Consider the following 21,284-nt stretch of genomic DNA (forward strand, 5'->3'; position numbering starts at 1 on the left):
AGTTTTGAGTTGAAACACAATGCAATTCGAGCCTTTTGAACTGATCCCATCGAAGCCGGAAAATGCTAAAGAGATGGGATGATAAATGTATATATGATAAAGAGATGCAAAGAGTTAAGCTTTCAAGATTGAACGAATGAGGCAAGTGCACTATAATTGTCTTACTTTTGACACTTATATGTAGTGTATTTCTCTAATTTGCTGTTGTGTTTAATCTGCATGATATTGTGTTCTTTTGCTCCTCATCCTCAACTCATAATTCTTCCCTTATTCACTATTTATTTAATGCTTGCTTATTTTCAATGTTTACAAATATATACAAAATAAAACATAGGTACAACCTTCACGGGGTCGTGCGCCAAGGCGCACATCAAAATCTAGTATTTTGTAATAACTGTGGGGTATAGGACGTGCAACCTGATTGATTTCAAGTAGCAGTTGCACTGTCAGCTAAACCACACGTACTCTATTTCCTTTTAAATTCTACAATAACTGTAGGTTACAAGGACGTGCAACTTGATTGACTTTCCAGAAGCTTCAAATAAACTACTACTCCTTGACGAAAAGAGCAAAGCTGAGACGGTAGCTCGTGCATCACTCACGTGACGCGCCGATGACCGGCCCGGCCATGCATTCCGTCGTCATACGGCGGGCCGACCGGCAGCTCGCATCGGAGTCGACGGCGGCGAGATATGGCACGTACGGTGTGCCAGCATCTCACACACGGTTTGCCCCCAGCCAGAAGAAAAAGTCTAGCACGGTTTCAGTTGGTGCTTACTTAATAATCTCCCGCCGGAACGTCTCACTAGAGGTTTTATCATTTAGCACCATTAGTTGAGAAAATTTTATCGTAAAACCATAACTCTAATTTTTCTTTTTACAGAACACCAACATTTAGAGTAATTGTATCACAAAACACATAAATCTCTACTGATCAGACTTGACAAATAATTAGTTGATAGTAATTATCTAGAGTGGCACCCAATTATCTGTACTCTCTCTCTCTCTCCTGAGCATGTTTGTGTGACAATATGAAGCCCATGGGTGCCTCCACTGCCGGGGTCCGCTGGACCATCACCACCACCGAAGCTAGATCAGGGACTGCAGCTCCATATATCGAACATGGGTGTGCTACCCGTCGGTCAAACGAGCAGCACTAGAGAGATCCCGCCGCCTCCGTCCTTGGGAACCGCGTAGGTTCAATGTGAAGCATGTGCACGGAGCCGGCAACAGAGTACGCGTGCGTGACCGTGCGGAAATTTCTCAGAGATCTGGCCTGGTAAAAAGCTCGCTGCAAGGAGGACAACGATTTTTTTTGTTTTTTCGACGACAACTGAACCAGCGTCAATCGATCAGGCCGACGTAGGTTGTCGCACGTACGGGCGACTGATGCGGAAATTCACCGACCGGCAGGCGCGCTCTCTCGACTGGTTACGTACGTATACGACCCTGAGTACCGATGGATCAATTCAAGTCGCGGTAGGTGCCACTGGGATCACGACGTACGTGTACAGCGGCGCACGGTTTTATGGTCTTTCGGCTGGAACCATCTACGGCCACATTCGCGTCAACCGGTCTATATACTACGTGGCCATGTGGAGCTGGACCACGAGATTTCAAGATTTGATCTACGGCGAGGATACGCGTGGTAGTAACATGGCCCCGTACCGAACCCTCGGTTACGTACGCACCAACTGATTCCTATAGATTTTAATCTCGGCGACGGGACAGCCAGACAATCCGCTCGTGTTCCACGATGCGGCACCTGGCTATGGTATGCAAATCAATTCACTACATCTTTTGTTATGAAAACATAAACGTGCTTATTATGGTATGCATACTCTAATCTAATGTATGCAAGCAAGACATAAAAGTAGGATTCTCGTCAGTTAATGTCCACGTTCGATACTTCGATCCGTGTGTGAACGCGGGCCGACGACTTTTAGAGCGATGATGCATATTTGTTTCGATCAAGCATCTTCATCTTCTTGTCTGCATGTGGTTAAGTTTGTTAATGCATATATCAATGATACCAGTAATTAAACTCATTATAAGAAAACTCTCTGATTACAGAATATATACCGGCCGTCGAATTGGTGGTGGAGGCCGCAACCGTTCCATCCACTCCTCCATATCTATCGATGAAGAGCATCAGCCCCGACCAAGCAGCCGTGCCGCCCGACTTCCTCTACCGGCGCCTCATCACCTCCAATGAAACGGCGCTGTGGAAACCCTCTCCTCTCCATCATCGTTCGATGGAAGGGGCGCCACCACCGCCGCCACGGCCGAGGGCGGGGCCAGCAGCAGCGGCGGCCTGTGGGGCGGCGGTCTAAGGGGTGGCTGCGCTGGATGGGAGGGTTCCTCATGTCACTATTCTCATGGATGGATTATAAAAATAAGCCGGTCGATGAAGACACGCATTGCCGGTAAAAAAGACCATCGCAGCGCCATCAAGCATTCCTAGGTGCAATTTGAAACACCGTGCTCTACAACCAATGGCTTTTGCAACAACGAAAGTTTAAAACAATTTATCATCTTAATGATAAGAGCAACTACGTTTTTATATGTAATTTACACTCACTAATATATCTGAGAGAGAAATCTAACCTAGCTTCAATCTGTTTTGTCGTGGAAACATAAGAGAAGCATGCACTAGTACAGATCGGGCCGTCGCACTGGCTGAAATAGGCTGACGCCTGATGCACACGATAAACCTAATCATCGCTATGCAAAGGTAGACGATCCTCCTCCAGAGCACATACGGTTTTCAAAACCGTGTGCGGCAGGGTGAAATATCGTAAACGGTTTTCTACAAGAAATCGTGTGCGAAAGGACACACCGTCGCACATGATTTTCGTAGTGGACCACCATCCAACTAGAAAATCGTAAACGATGTTGTTTATTTAGGCGTATATGTTGAACGGAGATTACACACCTTTGTTTCAACTAGTCGTTTGATTTTAGCATTTGTTGTAGACTTTTTTCCAATACCATTTAATTATACATTTCATATAGCACATGTATACATGTATCACAACATAGATTTGGTTTATAGCTATAAAAATGAGATATCTACACAAATAGTGCCTCTTGCAACAATGTAGTTCGTCCACCGCGCCTCTACTGCCGCCTTCTATTTGTTGTGCCTCTGTCATACGTGGAAGATGAGATTGGGCGCAATACTCACACATCGCATCGCCACCCTGAATGCGTGCATTCTCACGCTCCACATCGCTAGATTCATGGCACAAGACCGACAAACTGCAGAAAATAGTCATTGAAGTTAGACATAAGCATAGACAAGTTAAAATTAAATAGATTCAACTTCAAATTATTTGTCTTCTTACTCATAGGTGATTGTGCAGCTAAGGCTGTCCAATTATTATGCAGTGTCACCAAACTATCATTGCTATTATAAGAACATAGCTCAAGTTAATAACATCAAACATATACAAAAAAGTAGTTATCGATAGAACTACCTAGCTTACACAATAGAACATATATAGATCGAACAAAAGGTAAGATTCATTACAGAGTAGAGCCGTGCTATAAACATGCAAGTGCCTAGAGTAATAGGTATGTGATATAAACATCCAACTGTGCTTAGAGTAGATCTGTGATAAAGCTATAGATTGATCCATTCGTACAGTAGAACCATGATATAAAGATAAGGTAAATTTGCTGACAATAAGATTGTAAACCTTACTGAACCGGTCGAGGTGGTGTGCGAGGACGCGTTCGTCCGCGAAGGAGGGCCAAGACAAGGTGGCTTGACCGGTTTTGTCGGCGGCAGGCCCGGCCAACATATTGTCTAGTACATCATCGGCATTTCGTCAAGGAAAATCTCTAGCCAAAAGCTAGCTTCCGCCTCGCCGACCCGGTGAGTTTTTCGGGGACTAGAGGGAGGCGGTTGTGGAGTGGAATGAGACCGGATAAGGTCGCTGGTCCTTATTTATATGAAAAAATTTGTAGGGTTTGTAGTTGTTGAGCCACAATGGGCCTGCAAAATGGCACATGATCAATAATAGAGAAACTGTTTGTGTTTTGTACAACTCATAACGTTCTTTTCGATGTTAATCGTGTGAACTATTTTCAAGTTTTTTCCCCAATTTTTTGGCCGCTACATTATTTTGAATTTTCAACCATCACGATTATTCGGAAATATCCATTACTTGCACCTAGATAAACTTGAAATTGCTATTACAGCACCGATGTCCAGCCCTTCAACACGTAGCTTTATCTTAGCATGCAAATCCTCGCAGTCGCACTGGGGATGCTAGAACGAAAAGGATCGGAATTAGAAAAACCAAATCCCAAACTAGAGCGTATCGAACTGTACCTCGGTCGAACTGGTGGTGTCGTCGCTACCGATAGATCCGGCGAGCACCATGACCATGGCGACGTTCGGCAGTACCAGCTAGTAGGGATTTGGCGACAGGGTCCCAAAGCATATTACCCAAAGTAACGGCTAGAAATGACTAACAAGGATGAAGGAAGGGGCCCGCTATTTAAAGGCTAAATGTGCACACCGCACACGATTTTGTGGAAACAAAGACCGTGTGTGATGTCTAATTTCTTCGTATATATTCGCAACACTACGTGGTGTATATAAGGTAGAACCTACCTGAATGACTGACCACATAGATCCGGCAAATTTTCGCTGGAAGAATAAGTGATTTATAGCCTCATCATGGTGACAGAAGACATACGTTTTACTTCCTTGCCAATTACGTTTTGCAAGATTATCTTGGTACAAATCACCCCTCGATGAAGATACCGCGCAAACACCTTATTTTTAAGCGCTATCTTCATCTTCCAAATTTTCTTATTACTATCGACCGAAATATCATGTTGGATTAGAGCATTATACATCGAAGCTACCGTGAAAATACCATTCTCAATAAGATTCCAGCGAAATACACCGGATCCATGAGTCAAATGGACCGAATCCAGAGGCTAGAACAATTCATTCCATAATGCTTACCTAGGACCAATAAGGTTTCTTCCGAACGTTGCATTCAGGAGTGAAGATTCCAACACCTTAGCGAGTGTATCGCTCTTGTGCCGAACGATGCTGTATAATGTCAAACATTGCCCTCAGAGTGTGGCATTGTGTGGCCATCTATCCTCTCAGAATCAAATTTCCGATCCATCTGTAATAGAGAAAGATTCATATGGAAAGAAGAACTTCACAGCCATTATAAGACCAACCCTAAAATAAGAGACTCTTGGGTGGCATCCTTGCTTGGCGACATCAAGGCCGAGGCGCGGCAATGAGCGGATGCGGGGGCCCGGGGTATTCGCCAGCTTCCCCCTAGATTAGCTTTTCTGGGTTGAGTTGTACAGTGCGGTGTTGGTTATTTCTTGGACTTATACATATAACATTCTTTTCTATCAATGCATCGAAACACAAAGCTTTTGCGTTTCCGCGAAAAAATGCATTCAGGCCAATATACTTTTGTTCGAAAAGGGTTTGACAAATTTCATAGAGTTAATAGCTATAGCTTGAACAGCCATCTACTAATCTACAGCCAGCTCACTGAACTCGAGCAAGACGCGCGATCGACCTGCTTATTCGGTAACGAGTAAACGCTTCCTTGGAAACTTTTTTTTTAGCAAACCATCAGGAACGCCCATGCGCTGACGTGTCTCGTCTCGCCCGTCGCCGTCCCCGCCATATCGTCGTCAACTCGTCATACTGATACCGGCGCCGGAAGATAACATCGCTACATCAGCCAGCGGCGCCGACGCCGGCACGCACGTGTACCACCCAAGCCTCTCACACGGTTCCACGCTAGGCGGCGCCGCCGGGCTCGAGCGAAATCAATCTCTCGCCGGCCGAAGGGTCGACGCTGCTTTAGCTACCCTATATCTACGAATACGCCTGAGCAAGCACGGAGGCTGGACGTACGTACGTGCGAGGGGAAGAGAGTCGGCGCACTCGCGTGACCTGGCCAGAAGTTTCTGACAAATCTGTGGAGGAGATCGCGCCACGAGAAGGACAAGAACAGCCTGGTTTGACCGACCGGCAGCGGCAGGTCTCGATCGATCAATCTCAATCCGAGTCACGCGCGCGCGGTAGGCGTCACTGGGATCTCTCGACGTAGATGTACAACCACGCGCTGTGTCACTGGCCACACTCTTATTTTCGACAGTGTACGTATTATCGCCTTGCTGGTCTACGTGGACATGTGGAGCTGGACCACGACTTCTAGTAACATTTTGATCTACGGCTAGGTTTACGCGTGGCCGTAACATGGCCCCTGGGGGCCTGGCCCGCCGAACCCCCGACCAAGCACCAGCCGCTTTCGTGAGTTTTAATCTGCGATTAGCCGTGCTCGTGAACCGCTAGGTCAAAGACAAACTGACACCTTGTCGATGGAGAAGGATGGCGCGTAAACTAGGAGGAAATTCTAACACCACGTCGTTAGGATTAAGCCGGTCAATGTCCCCGTTTCGTGTGAACGCGGAGCGGCGACTAACTCGAAGAGCAACGAGCGTCTCCGCACCTTCTTTTATTTAGTGAGCTCACATGCATTCTCCATGTCCTCCCGTCACCTCTGGTAGCGCCGATCATTATACAGCTTATAGTAAAGTACGTGTTTGGTAGAATGGTAGTTTGTAACATTTAGGCAGTGTTGGAATCGATGGGCAGTGCTAACCACGTATATGCACCGGGCTATATTCTGCAGTCCGTTTTATAGCCTGTGAAGTATTAGCTGGGGCATTTTGTGCAACCTATGGTGGCCTACATGGAAGAACTATTGACATGTATCATGTATGATGCAAATTTGTGTGCTTGGGTGCATCCGGCTCTCATGTGTGTGCTAACCACTGCTCCGAAGTGGCAACCTTACCCCCATCACAATCACACTAAGAAGATAATAACTATTATAATAGACAGTTCATAACCAGTTCATCGTCGCGACCCTAACTACTATGAAAAATATTGTGCGCAAACATGTCATCATCGCAACCCTAGCTACTACGAATGAAGTATTAGTACACACACAGTTCATCATGAGTGGTGTTCTTCTTCTTGTGGGGGTTCTTCTTCTAGAGGCTCTTCTTCTTGTTGTTCTTCTCAGATGGTGGCGTGACATTTGTCTTCCCACATTGCCTGTGCCCACTCAATCCTCTTGTCCTTTCAAGCTTCGTTGTCAGTTTATTCAACACCGTGGCCACCATCAATGTCATCTGGCTGAACATCTTCCTCATCCGGTACATGGTCATCTAGGCCAAACCACAATATTCAGTTATGTAGAATGCAACCAAGGTGCGCTAAGGGTGGAAAGGATTATGATCAAGGATCTTGAATCTATTATTCAAAGCACCGAATGCTCTCTTAATGGTGATCGTTAGGCTTGAGTGTCGGAGATTGAACAACTCCTTGGGATTCTTCGGCCTGCTGGTGGTGGTGAACTTGTTGAGATGATACCTTGTTGACCTGAAGGGAGGAAGAATCCTACGGCGACAACCATAAACACCATTACCAAGGTAGAATTTTCCTCGAGGAATATTGATACCATCAGGTCTAGATATGATGTCCGCAAGGATGGTTTAATCATGCGCATATCCTTCCCAACCAACAAGTACGTATGTGAATTTCATGTCGAAGTCAAGAGCATCAAGCTCATTTTCTGGCTTGTGTAGTTCTTCCTGCCTCTGTAAGCTGTGGCCTATGCTCTCAAAACTCTGGCAGTGATGTGACTACCGTCAGTAACACCAATACATCCTGCAAGATGAACAAATTGAAGTCATATTTCTGGACCATTTATATAGATGTGAAACCATGAGAATAATTGTACGCGTGGTCACCTTGAAATATGGCATCCACCAATAGTTGTTCAGTATTTTCAGAGGTGTTTGGCATGATGGGGGTTTGATCATCTCATCTCTGAGCTCCCCAGTTGCATACAACACTCGAGAGAAATAATGAGATATTGTCTCCATGGATCTCCTGAATGTGTTGTGGATGACTGTAAACCTTTGGTTATGACCGACAACACTAAGGAACATAGCAACATGTTCTTCCACGGAGGTGTGGATGCTATCCTTCAACAATCCGCTACCACTTAGCCTTTTCACTAGTTCAAAGAATGGGGCTCTTTCATCCGGAGCATTTGTAGAGCCTCTACATCATTGTAGTTGTAGATCATGTAGTTCAAGTTAGCTACCATGTCCTAATATCGTGGGAATGACCACGACATGTACTACATGGTGTAGCACTTCATCGATGCGGGGCAAGAAAAGTGTAGCCATCTTAGGATCGAGGTGCACATGGGCACGGGGTTTACCCAGGTTCAGCCCCTCCGAAGGAGTAAAAGGCCTATGCCCTGCTAGATTGTATTGCTTGAGATTGATTACAATGGGGGCTCATCCAGTTGGCGTGGCGACTAGGAGCAGTGGAGATTGGATCGGGCGGAATCAGATCCATTCTAGGGTTTAGCCCGGAGGTTTATATGGGCACCCCCGGTCTAGGGTTACATGGAGATAAGATTGAGTATAACCGATCATATAAGGTCGGGATCCGTGTGTACCATCAACTAGTGATTGAGGTATCACGGAATCAAATTTCTTGAAAAATGAACAATCATCACATCATTGCATTCCTATATAAACACCTCCCGTCCATAAATCTAATGCAATACGGTCATGGACATAGGAATTGTAATGTTTATGATTAAATAAATGCACCAACGGGCAAACATTCAATATTAGAATAAGTTCTTAAAACATTGTGACTATGCTATTTTTAGCTTAACTCTAAAATGATGGAACACGATATTTCGAGAGAAAAATGACGGAACACTGGTTTTAAAATGGCGCAACTTCAAAAGATCTAGAATTAAATATGACAATAGGTCCGATCTTTTAAATGAGCCATCACCTAAGGGTTAAGAAGTCTATTTTATGATAGATGGGAGGAAATATTCAATAGCCGTTATGTTTGATCATATTAAAAATTGATATAGTAAAAATGGGTTCTCACAATAAATATTTTTCATATTACTAGGAAGGAATTTCATGAGTTTGAGCATTCATCTATAGATGCACCATAAAGAGCGGGTTTTCTTTCCGTAGAACTCTCTCCTAAGGTCCCACTTCAGATATCTTTTAGTGATACGTCTTTCATAACTTTTAATTTCTTCTCTCATAAGACTAAATTTTTATAACATATACTTTTTTATGTCGTGATCAATATAAAACAAACAATATCATTTTCACTCCATAAAATGTGTTCATCAGTAAGTCTATCATCAAAAGTTATGCCTTCCTGAGCTTGCGTCCATGCGCCGAAAGAATAATTGCCGGATCAACATCCACGTGTACCATCACTCTCCCTTAGTGTTAGGCATGCATGTGTAGCGACACAATATGTAGCAGTTTTTTCGTGGAACCCTCGTCGACTAATATCTCCAGATATCTTTCATGGTGACAATCTGTCATAACTTTTGGTTTCACCCACCAAAATAATGGTAGTATGTACACAACCCTGAGGTCTTGTGTATCACACCACAACATTAGTTTGGTCCATACATTATAGCAACAACCCTAGTCCATAAAGTTGAAGGAAGAGTATCTCTAACATGAAAATACCCGCCTCTTTTAGCATACTTCGATGCATCGTAAGAACAACTCCCGGACCACCATGTACGTGTAACAACAGTCGTCGCCCGATTACATCAGAACCAATAATGTCCAAAATATTAACAATAACTGCATCAAAGTTTGTACTTGAATTGTGTACACTTCTCATTCATGAATACACACAATGAACACGCCCAAGGGTCTACAGCCATGGAGATAAGATTCACATAAAACCCCTCTTTTAATAAAATACCCAAAAGTATAATCACAAACTCTGAAATCCATAAACTAACGTTCCCCTCCCATGTGCGCGAAACTTCACCACCTCCTTCGTCCCACCTTAGACATCTTTTGTTGATACTTTTTCATAACTTTCAATTTCACTCCTCATAAGAATAAGTTTTGACATATATTTTTTTTTGTCATGATCAATATAAAAGAAACAACAGCATTTCACTCCATAAAGTGTGTTCATCAATATCTCTATCATAAAAAGTTGTGCCTTGCATAGCATATGTCCACGCACCGAAAGAGCAATCGCCGGATCATCATCCACGTGTGCCATCACTCACCCTTAGTGTTAGATAGGCATGCGTGTGTAGCGACACCGTAAGGATCACTTCTCTCCGTAGAATCCTCTTCGACTAAGGTCCACATCTCAAATATATTTCATGGTGAGAATATGTCATAAGTTTCGGCTCCACCCATCAAAATACTGGCAATACTCACACAACCCTTATTCGCGGTCTTGAGTATCATGCCACAATGTTAAGTCGGTACGTAAATTCCGTGAGACAGTTCCTCTAACATCAAAAGCTATGCCTTCTTTCCGCATCCGTCCATGTACCAAAATAACCCTTGCTGGATCACCATCCACGTGTATGTGCCAACTGATGTATTTCTGAACCAATACTTTCTAGAATAGAACGACAACAATGTTTCTCGCGAAGAATGCAAACTAATCTTCTAAATTACACGCCACCTAAGGAGGTTATTGTAATTTTGTTCTCACTAGACACAATCGAATTCCAGTTCTCACGGTACATGGATGCATCTCTAGCACCGCCGTGAGGAGGCGGACGCCTTCCTCCACAGAACCTCTCTGGCTAAGGTCCCCACCTTAGATGTTCTGTCATGGTGAGTGCGTCGCAGCTTTTGGTTTTGCCAGTCAGAACAAAAGCAGTACGCAAGCAACGTTTTGTCGCGATCTTGAACATCGTAGCAACACCGCCAGCCCCATAAAATCGGTGGAAGATAGTATCTCTAACATGAAAAGACCCGCCTCGTTTTGCGTCCGTCCAAGCACCGAAAGAACATCTCTCGGGCCACCGTCCACGTGTATCGCCACTCGTCGACCGATCATATTGCAACCTATACTTACCAAAATATTGACAATAACGGTTAGAATTGTGAGGAGGCGTACGCCTTTCTCCATAGAACCTCTCTGGCTATGGTCCCCACCTTAGATGTTCTGTCATGGTGCCCCATCACAAATTTTGGTTTCGTCAATCAGAACAAAAGCAATGCGCAAGCAACGTTTTGTTGCGATCTTGAACACCGTAGCAACACCGCCAGCCCAGAAAATCGGTGGAAGATAGTATCTCTAACATGAAAAGGCCCGCCTCTTTTTGCGTCCGTCCAAGCGCCGAAAGAACATCTCTCAGGACACCGTCCACGTGTATCACCACTCGTCGACCGATCATATTGCCACCTATACTTTCCAAAATGTTAACAATAACGGTTAGAATTGTGTACACATGAATTGAGGCATAGCCGGTGGTTGGGATGGGATGATCCGCCGAGGTTCGAGTGTCTGCACTCGCATCTGGGTGTCGTCCACGCAACCACTTATATAATAAAATAAAAAGAGCACTTTGATTTCTTCCCTTAAACCAACCATTTTTTGAATTGTTTACACTTCTTATTCATGAATACACAGTCATGAAGATAAGAGTGGCATAAAAACTAACTCTCTTTCAATAAAAAGAAGGAAAAAATGTATAGACAGAAAATGTGAAATCCACAAACTGGCGTGCCCCTCCCCTCCTCCCATGTGCACGAACCGTCCCCACCTCCGTGGTGGCGCCTTTAAATAACCACCACCACCCCACTCCCCCACCACCGCTTCCCTTCCCTTCCCACCTCCCATCCCCAAAACGCCAAAACCCAAACCCCACTCCGCCGAGAAGAAGCGGCGCAATGCTGGAGTCGGCGATCCCGGCGCTGTGGAGCACCGTCCACGGCTGGTTCACCCCCGCCGTGCTCTTCCTCGTCCTCAACATCGTCATCGGCACCATCGCCGTCAGCTCCAAGGTCACCTCGGCGGCGGGGGGCGCGGAGGGGGCTGAGGGTGAGGCGGCGGCTGGAGCGGCGGCGGGCGGCGAGAAGAGGGGCCTGTCGCGCGTGCCGTCGATGGCGCTCGACCGGCTCCGGTCGTTCCGGCTCTCCCGCCACGCCGCCGCCGTCCCCGAGCCCCCGGTGGCCGGGTTTGTGGATCTGGGGCTCGACGAGTACCTGCCGCCGCTGGAGAAGGAGGATGCGGCGCTGGAGGAGGAGGAGCATCAGGTCGAGCAGGAGCAGGAGCACGCGCACATCGAGCGGAGCATGTCGGAGGCGGCGGCGGAGCCGGAGCTGCCGCGGCTCCCGGCGCGGCTCCGCAAGTCGGCCAGCGACAAGTCCGCGTTCGCGCACTTCGTGGTGGAGGAGGACGTGGAGGCGGTGGAGGCGCGCAGGCCGGCGACGACGAGGGACCGCCCCCGCCGCCCCCTCGTGGTAGCGGAGCCGGAGGAGCCCGTGTCTGAGGAGGAGCCGGAGGAGGCTGCTGGCGAGGTGGACGCCCGCGCGGACGACTTCATCAACAAGTTCCACCACCAGCTCAAGCTGCAGCGCATCGACTCCTTCATGCGCTACCGGGACACGCTCCGCCGCGGCCAGGCCACCACCCAGCAGTAGAGCGGTGGAACCCGGAGGAGCAGCAACCCGGGGAGGGGGTGGGGCTAGGTGGAAGACTGAGAAAAAAAATCCGGGGAGGAAGCAGAGGACATGCCGACATGGTCTCTGGTACCTTCTTCCCCCCTTCCCCCCTTCTGTTTTGGTTTCTTCTCCCCTCACCTTGGATTGGATGCTAGTAACATGTTCTAGTTTTGGATAAAAGCTCCGCAATGTGGTACCATCATGTCCTGTGAATTACTACAGCTATATGCGGAGGCCTTCGGGAAAGATATTGGTAGTGTAAATTTGTTCCCTGTTCTTCAGATTCTAGTGGTTTAGCTCTCTGAAACCGTGTCCAGTGAAACTAACCCATCTCTGCAGGCTTGTATGTATGACCAAAGTTAAGGTGAACATTGGGTTGCTGTCATTAGTTAGCAATAGCAATCTTCTCGCGAAATCACCATCGAATTCATCCGTTCTTCCTATTGCGCAGACGTGCTAGTGAGCGATCGCCCAGCCCAAACTTTTTCTGCAGGTTGCTGACACTCTTGTTCAGCGATTCTTCACCAAGATACGCCATGTTTTTGCAAGTCATCAATCACAGATTCTTAAAAGAACAACAAATCATTGCTGGTGCCTTGAAAAGTTTTCATTCAGTTTTAGTAGCGCCACACTGTGCATGATCCCTCTGGATTCTGGAAGGTACGGACAAGCTTAACTCCATTAGTTTACTCCTTGCTACGCTGCTTGACGGAGGCGGAGAGGGAGCTGGATCCTCTAACTTGCAGCTGAAAAGTTAGAGAAGCTACAGTACTCTAACTTTCCTTCTTTCAAACCATATGATTAAAATCCAAATAAATTAATTTAGTTTGCATAATACAAATTAATGTTATGCATTTGAAGTAATTACATACAGAGAAAATTATGATGTAATAAAATTTAGTTTAATTTTTTAAATATCTACAGTACTTACCTTTAGTAATTAATCACATTGCAAAACAGGGTGATTATGATACAGGGGCCTGACTTCCCAACCTTATTTTCCCTGACTTGTCTTCTTCACGTCAGAGGATCCCGTTCCGGCGGAGAGGTGTCGTCCCCTTGCAACTGCAACGACCGGTCTACCCTACGCCGTCGTGTTCGGTCGCTTTCCCCCTATTTATTTTACTCGCCTTCGCCTGGACGGTGCGGGGGTTTCACATGGAAGGACGGACGGTCGACATTGCGTCGACGCCCAACGCTTCAGCCCCATTGGTGGCGACACTTGCTGCCTGCGTGGTTGCGCTTAGCTTAATGCGGTTCCGGTCGGCGTCTGATGCCGATTGCGGCCTTTCTAAATACAGTTAGCCGTTTGACTCAAAGTACTCCTCCTCTAAAAATTTATCCTATGATGGTTGTCTGATTTGTACGATTGATTTCCATATAATTTTTTTCTAACCAATCAGTAGACTTCGTAGCAAATCTAACATTCACTGTCCTTCTAACCTGACAATTGCCTGATTGTTGGAGCAAGGTTAGCAGCAATGAGCAAAGGCAATTTAAGCATGTTTTGTTCGAAGGATTTTCAGAAGAATCTCGTAGGATTGGAACCTCCAATTTTTTTTATGGATTGCGGTGTTGACCTTGTTACCAGCAACATGACATGACACACTGTTTCTAGAATACTTTGAATCAAACACGCCGTAGCTCTTTTCAGTACCCATTTGCTTTTCGCGCGTGCAGTGGAATCAAACGAATTGCGGTGCATATGGAATCCTATATGTTGTTGCAATCCAAGTTTTTTCCGTTCCTACATGTTTCGTATCGTACGAAGAATTACGTAGGCGTTTAAGGTGGTGCTAACCGTGAGAGGAATATCTGTGTGGCTTTGGTTAGTGGGCTAGTGGCTGCTGGTGTAGAGTAACCGGGACCCCCTTCCCGCGAGATGGTAGACATCGACAGCACCCAGCTGCGTGCTGTACCGCCGCTGTTCCAAAACTAGCAGCAACTTTGCTGATGAAAAGTGACATCCTGATTGTAGCCGAGTGCCTCCGTTCATACGAAACTCCGAAGTCCAAAGTGCGCATTTCATCTGGAGATAAGAACAGTCGCACGTATCACATTTCCCCCCGTTTTATTTGGTGGTAACTTCCGCCTGTTGTTTCAGTCTCTTTTCTCGTATACAAACACAGATTCAGACTACGTACAACTCTACTGTGTATGGTTGTACGTACGTATGTGTGGCAGCTAGATACTCCTCCGTCTGCTGTTTCCCTACATAGGTAATGTGTGGTGCGCATGCGAGGCGTAGACATCGGATGCCCTCGACACAACAAAACCAAATGGGATGAATGAAGGGTGTCTTTTTTGACTAACACATGATGCTTTCTGGCGAAAGGTAGCCGGTGCTGCTGAATGATTGGATCGATTCTCCTCCTACTAGTCCTAGGATTGGAAGATTGTGAGAGGAGGATACGTGGACAGCAATCTCATCATGTTAGAACAAGAGGATAACCACATTGCTTTTCAAATATTGCACGTTCATTTCCATGTTCCAATCGATCCCTCTCTTGCGAATGCTCGATACCACCATCAGTCTAGATCGACGGTCCCAACAAGTACATCACGAGTTGAGTTACAGATTTTCCAAATGTGGAAGCAGTCTCCTAGTCAGACGGTCAGACTGAACCGAACCGAGTTCATCTGAATCACAGTGAAGTGAATCCCCAAAGGCCAAAGCACACGGACCCTATGTTGTTTGAAGACAAGCTTGGCAGCCTCAATCGCCCGTGCTCAACTCGCCCGACGTTAGCACAGCAAAATCAGGGCAACATTGTGACATGCATAAATTCAAAATAAAATACAAAATACGAGTATAATTTTGCTGTGTGCAACGGAAGCAAAAGACCAACTCGATCAGTGCCATGAAGCTCATGCAACCCACTGACCAACCAAACTCTGGCCAGAGACACTCATACACAACCACCACCACCACGTACGTGCTGTCTTAGTCTTACCATTGATAGAATGGAAACAAAAGCAGTTTTGGCCCATATAGCTTGAAAACACAGGATCAGCATTCGGCAACGATCGGAGATAGCAATGTAAATCTCGCTGCCCTAGACGGAAACCCTGGAGGAGAAAGAAACAGGGGCGAGTCTGACGGGAAATTCAGGCACCAACTGTGCTTCTGCCCGAATCGGATAGACACGGCCACGAAGGCACGCGCGGCTCGTTGTGTAGCACGTGCGGCCGGGCCTCGCTTTCCCCATCGCCGCCGGTGTCTGAAAAGTAGACACCATGACCCATGGCTCCCTCCGTTCTATAAAAGTGTGTCAACTTTATCAAAATTTATATGTATCTAGACACTATCTACTAGTTACATACATCCAAATTTTAATAAAATGGAGATATTTTTGATGGCACGGAGGGAGTACTCTCCGGACCATCGATGAGCACGTACCGGTCGAAGAATAAACCTCCGACCCAACCTGCAAAAGTTTGTTCCTACTTAGCATGTAATAACGATTTTAAGTCAATCTCAAGCTAGTTTTAATCTAAAAAATAATAGAATTTTTAATTTTCTTGAATGTAAAAGGAACAAAAAATACATCGACAATAGATAGACGTAATAAATTAGCATTTAATATTTCTTTAACCACATTACAGGGAAGAAATCACATCCACAACATACAACATAGAAAAGGTCTTGAATCGCCCTGCTAGATATGCCCTGAGGCTGAGGAGAATCTTAGCTTGTGTACATCGAAGTTATTTATTTTAAAACTCATAAATGTTTACGTATTGATTTTGCTACTGCTGCATGGCTGTTCTAGGATTACCTTTTGGCAGGCAGGTGGGTAGAGCTCTGCGAGGGAAATACATTGGTAGCTTAAAGCCTGAGTAAATTTGTTGCCCTGACCTCCAGATTCCAGCAGTTTAGCTCTGTGCAACCGTGACCGATGAACTAACCCATCTCTGCAGGCTTCTACTAGGAGTAAACATAGTGCAGTTGCAGCCATTAGTTAGCAATGACAGTCCTGTCTGCACTGCGCTGCAATTCACCACCGAATTCCCCTGCCCTTCCGTGAGCAAGTCTTCTGCAGGTTGCTGACACTCTAGGTTAACGATTTGTTACCAAGACACGACATGCGTGGTTAGTCGTCGCCGATCAGAAAGCAAAGCATGGTGCTGTCTTGGAAAGTTCATATTCAGGACTCCTTTCATTTAAAAGATAGGAAAAACATAAGAATAGGAAAGGTATATGATTTGAATGGCATGGCTACTTCAATCGTATAGGAAGATGAAGTTTGTTTGATTGTAGCAAAGGAATTTTTCCATGAGGTATGAGCTAATGCTTTTTTTCTATAGGAATTACACTACAAGATTCCTATATGAATTTTACCTATAAGATATGTTCCTATGAATCAAACAACATGTATAGAAAATTTTCCCATGAAGCAAATCCTACATAATTTCTATGCAAATTCTTTGAATCAAAGGAGCCCTCAGTTCTAGATTTCTAGGAGTACATTGTACATGATCCCTGTGGATGGTACGCACGGCCAGGGTTAACTCGCTAAATTACACACATATGGTATTGCTGCTACTGCGTGTCATCAGTCACCACACGTCCTGAGGGCTGAGGCGGAGAGGTGTCCCCTGCAACGACCGGTCTACCCTACGCCGTCGTGTTCGGTCGCTTTCCCCTTATTCAACTCGCCTTGGCCTTCGCCTTCGCCTTCGCCTGGACGGTCCGGGGGTTTCACATGGCGTCGACGCCCAGCGCAGCAGATTTGCTTAATCTACTGCCCATTGGTGGCGACGCCTGCTGCTTGCCTGCGTGGTTGCGCTTAGCTTAATGGGATTGCGCCATTGCGGTCGGCGTCTGATGCGGATTGCGCCGGTTGTAAATACGGTTAGGTGACGGTTTAGCGTGAGGAGAATATCTCTGTGGCTTTGGTTTGGTAGAGCGATCGGGTCCCCCCAACGCGATGTGTGCGATATCGACAGACAGCACCCAGCTGCGTGCTGTACCGCTGCTGTTCCGAACTACTATCTCAGCAACTTTTGTGAGAAAAAAAAGCACATCCTGATTGTAGCCGAGGGCCTCCGTTTCATATGGATCTCCGAAGCTGAAAGCGAGCATTTCATCCGGTGATACGAGCATCTCTAGCGGACACCTTGTATCGGCTTAGGCTTTAACATCAGGCTGATATAATAAAGTTTTTATGAAAAGCCGTAAGCCGCAGCCATTATGAATCTCCAAAGTTGACGTGCGCATTTCGTCGGGAGATAAGAACAGTCACACTTATCACATTGGGCTTGTGTAGCTAGAAGGACTGCTCCATTAGATTTGCGCCTAGCTCAATCGGGTGGAAGAGTACATATATGTACAAAGTACAGTCTGCTGAGAAATCCCGTCACACAGATTAAGCTTCTGAATTTTTCTCACTTTATTTAGAGGTCACTTCTGCATGTTCTTTCAGTCTTCTCTCGTACAGTACAAGAAACACAATTTAAACTGAGTGTCAAGTCACAAGGATTACGTACAGCTCTACTGTGGTTGGTTGTACGTATGTATGTGTGGCAGCTAGATACTCCCCCGTCTGTTGTTCCCCTACGTAGGTAATGTGCGGTGCACATGCGAGGCGTAGACATCGGATGCCCTGGACACAACAAAACCAAATGGCATGAAGGGTGTATTTTTTTACTAAGGGCATTTCAAACGGGACGGACGCATTTCGAACGTCCAAAAGTGGTTGCGAGTGTCCGTTTGCGTCGTTCCGCGGATATATTTTGTCCGCGCGTCCGTTTGCGTCTGGGTGTGCTCCCACCGGGGCGACCCATATTTAGATTTGCAACGTATTTAAAAATATAAAAAGTAGTACATTTAAATGCATAAAAACTATACAATGTAGATCTAGAAACCTAGACTACTTGTTTCCAGACGGGTCGGCCCCGTCGTTGCGTTGCTCCATCGCCTGCTTCTCAGCCGCCTCCTGTGCGGCTGCTATGGCTCGGTGCGCCGCCGCGTCCTCTTGCAAGCACTGCTCCAGCCTCGCGTTCGCGGCGTCGTCCTTGAGCGTCTCGAAGGACTCGACTATTGCTCTCTGCTCCGCTGCCCTCTCCTCCGGTAGGCACATCGTGGTCATCGGAAGACCATGATATGCCTGGAGTCGGACTCCTCGCGGCCGCGGCAGCCCGCCGGCCTGCGCCTGTTCCATCCGGGTGTCGAACGCCGCGTGGGCCGCCCGCTCCTCCGTCGCTTCCTTCTCCGCGTTAGCCGTGTACTTGGTGTTCCCGACCGGGTCGAGGAGGTCGCCCGTGCTGTCGTCGGAGTCGAACTCCTCGTCGGAGCTCGAGGCCGGGGGAGGTGGAGTGGGAGGTGTAGGTGGAGGTGCGGCAGCCTAGCCGCGGCCGGCGTTGCTCATGGTGGTTGCGGCGGAGTCTGAGCGTCAGCGGCGCTACGGTGGAGGTTGTGCGGCGGCTAGGGTTTTGTGGGGAGGAGATGAGATGTTGGCGCCCCTGTTTATATAGATCAAAGGCAGGGCGACGGCCGCGGCACGCGTGGCAACGCCATTACTTCGTGCGCAGAGATAGGCGACGGCCGCGCGCCACGCGAGGCATCGCTATTTACGCGGCCGCGATCGCCGAGGCGACGCCTCGGCGCCGCACTAGCGGAGAAGACACATCGACGCCGGGTCACCGCCGGGCGGGCGACAAAACGTCCACTCGGACGCAAGCGGACACTTTCCGCGTCCGCGCAGCATCCGCGAGACTCATCCTGCGCGTATATTTGGGCCGGGTTTGCGTCTCCGCGGACGGTCCTGGTCACTTTGCGTCGTCCCGCGGAGGTGGCGCGGACGCATTTCCGATCACGGCCGCATCGTGCGGCTGGAAATGCCCTAACAAACACATGATGCTTTCTGGCGGGCGCCGCTGAATGATTGGATCGATTCTCTGCTCTCTTGTAGTCTTGTTACTCCTACTAGTCCTAGAATTGGAGGATTGTAAGAGGATGATACGTACGTGGACACCAATCATGTTAGGAGGTGTGCTTAACTGCTTGAGTGTTAATTGTTGCGCAACATCATTGCCCTAAATCGAATCCGTCTTGGATTCGGTCAACTGTGGTGCGTCATGTGCAAATGCTCAAGATCACAATCACTTTAGACCGATACTAGACGGACACGCGAGCTTCGCCTCGCCGCCTGCCTGGGGTTGTCACACAACAGGGCTTGTACGCTGTATTTGGTGAATTCTTTACATACATAAAACTCGGTCTGCATGGAACTTGGCACAATGTGTTCACAATTTTGATTGTGATTATGGTTTCTACGTGTCTCATGTGTTGATGGCTGGTGTAGTTTTGTAGAACACAATCTTTTTAGTATCTACCCAAAAATATTTTAATATGATAACACATCACAATGGGAAACATGTTGCAGATAAGATTGATACATACAAAGAATGCTGTTATACCCAACAATCAGACTAATATCACTGGAATAAAGTTAATAATGAGGAAGCTTTAATAAAAAAATACTTCAAAATTCGAGCGCTATAGCTACATCGTGTCCAGTATAAATGTAACAAAAGGGGTATAACTGGAGAGCAATTAACATAGGAGAAAGTGTCCCTTGCACCAAGCCTGCAACGGTCAAGCAAAAATGTGAAAAAAAAAGACATGCTCGACCTATCCATATATGTCATGAAGCTGCTTAGGTTGCAGTGTAAGAGAAAATAATTAGTTTTGAATAACAATAGGTCTAAAACTAAACATTAGGCACATCGGCACATGAAATATGGATCACATGTGTTCCAACACGTTTAGGGAAGTACACATATATGAAATAGGTACATCCAAAAACCTGAAAAATCAAAATTCCAAGTTGAGACATAGGTGGGTCCAAATCCACCCGTTTGGCTATGAAAATGGGAAGATAGACTGTCAAATCCAATGTAAGAGCCGACTGGGAAATTAAAAAACGGCATAAATTGTAGCGATAATGAATCTGGAGATGTAACTTGCAGCGATATGGTGTGTAACTCAGATAGCTGAATCAGATCATCATATGCTTGTTTCATAGAGCTAATATACAAATAAAGGTATAGCCCACTGCACCCACTGCCTCCAGCCCCATGGCCATCAACATGGTGGTTCCTCTGCAGCAGAGGGAAGATGGCGCAAGCGGCGATGGGAGAAACTGATCCGAAAACCAGCACACCTCAGATCGGCGGCCCGCATCCATCCCGCCTCTGGTGACACGCCACCGTGGCCATGCCAAAAAGAGCAAAAAGGAAGCAAAAATTGCTTCCAACCTAACTCTACAGATTCACACCTCCCACCTACTCACCGCTGGCCACCGTGGAAGCACCGGTGTGCCTCCACCCACATCGCTGGAGCGGTGGACGGAGATAGACAGAACCAACTGGCTCTCCGGCTAGGGGCAATGGGGCCCAAACTAACGTCCAAGATAACTCCTACTCTGGATTGAATGGCCCATGGAGCTCGTGCGGGAAGGGGCTCAGCAGGCTGGGTATTCACCACGCTTAAAGCTTAGTTTAATACTCAACCAAACGCATCTAATGAAACAATTGAAGGGCGGGAAATGAGTTTGTTCTGCAACCAATTATCTTACTTTGATAGTTCAAAAACAACTGTTGTCAAGTTTAGGGGGAGTGCACATGACCAAATTGCATTCTCTGAGATACTTTTAAGCAAGAAACCCAACAAAATTAGCCATCAACTCACGATAACCCTGTAAACTAACAATATT

The 21,284-nt window shown here is 46.6% G+C and overlaps 1 pseudogene; it reads left to right on the forward strand.

The window, feature by feature from the left end:
- Positions 1-11,687: 11,687 nt before the first annotated feature.
- On the forward strand, positions 11,688-12,869 carry LOC124658644 (annotated as a pseudogene).
- Positions 12,870-21,284: the final 8,415 nt, after the last annotated feature.

This window comes from Lolium rigidum, chromosome 1 (genome assembly GCF_022539505.1).
Source record: "Lolium rigidum isolate FL_2022 chromosome 1, APGP_CSIRO_Lrig_0.1, whole genome shotgun sequence".
NCBI lineage: Eukaryota > Viridiplantae > Streptophyta > Magnoliopsida > Poales > Poaceae > Lolium > Lolium rigidum.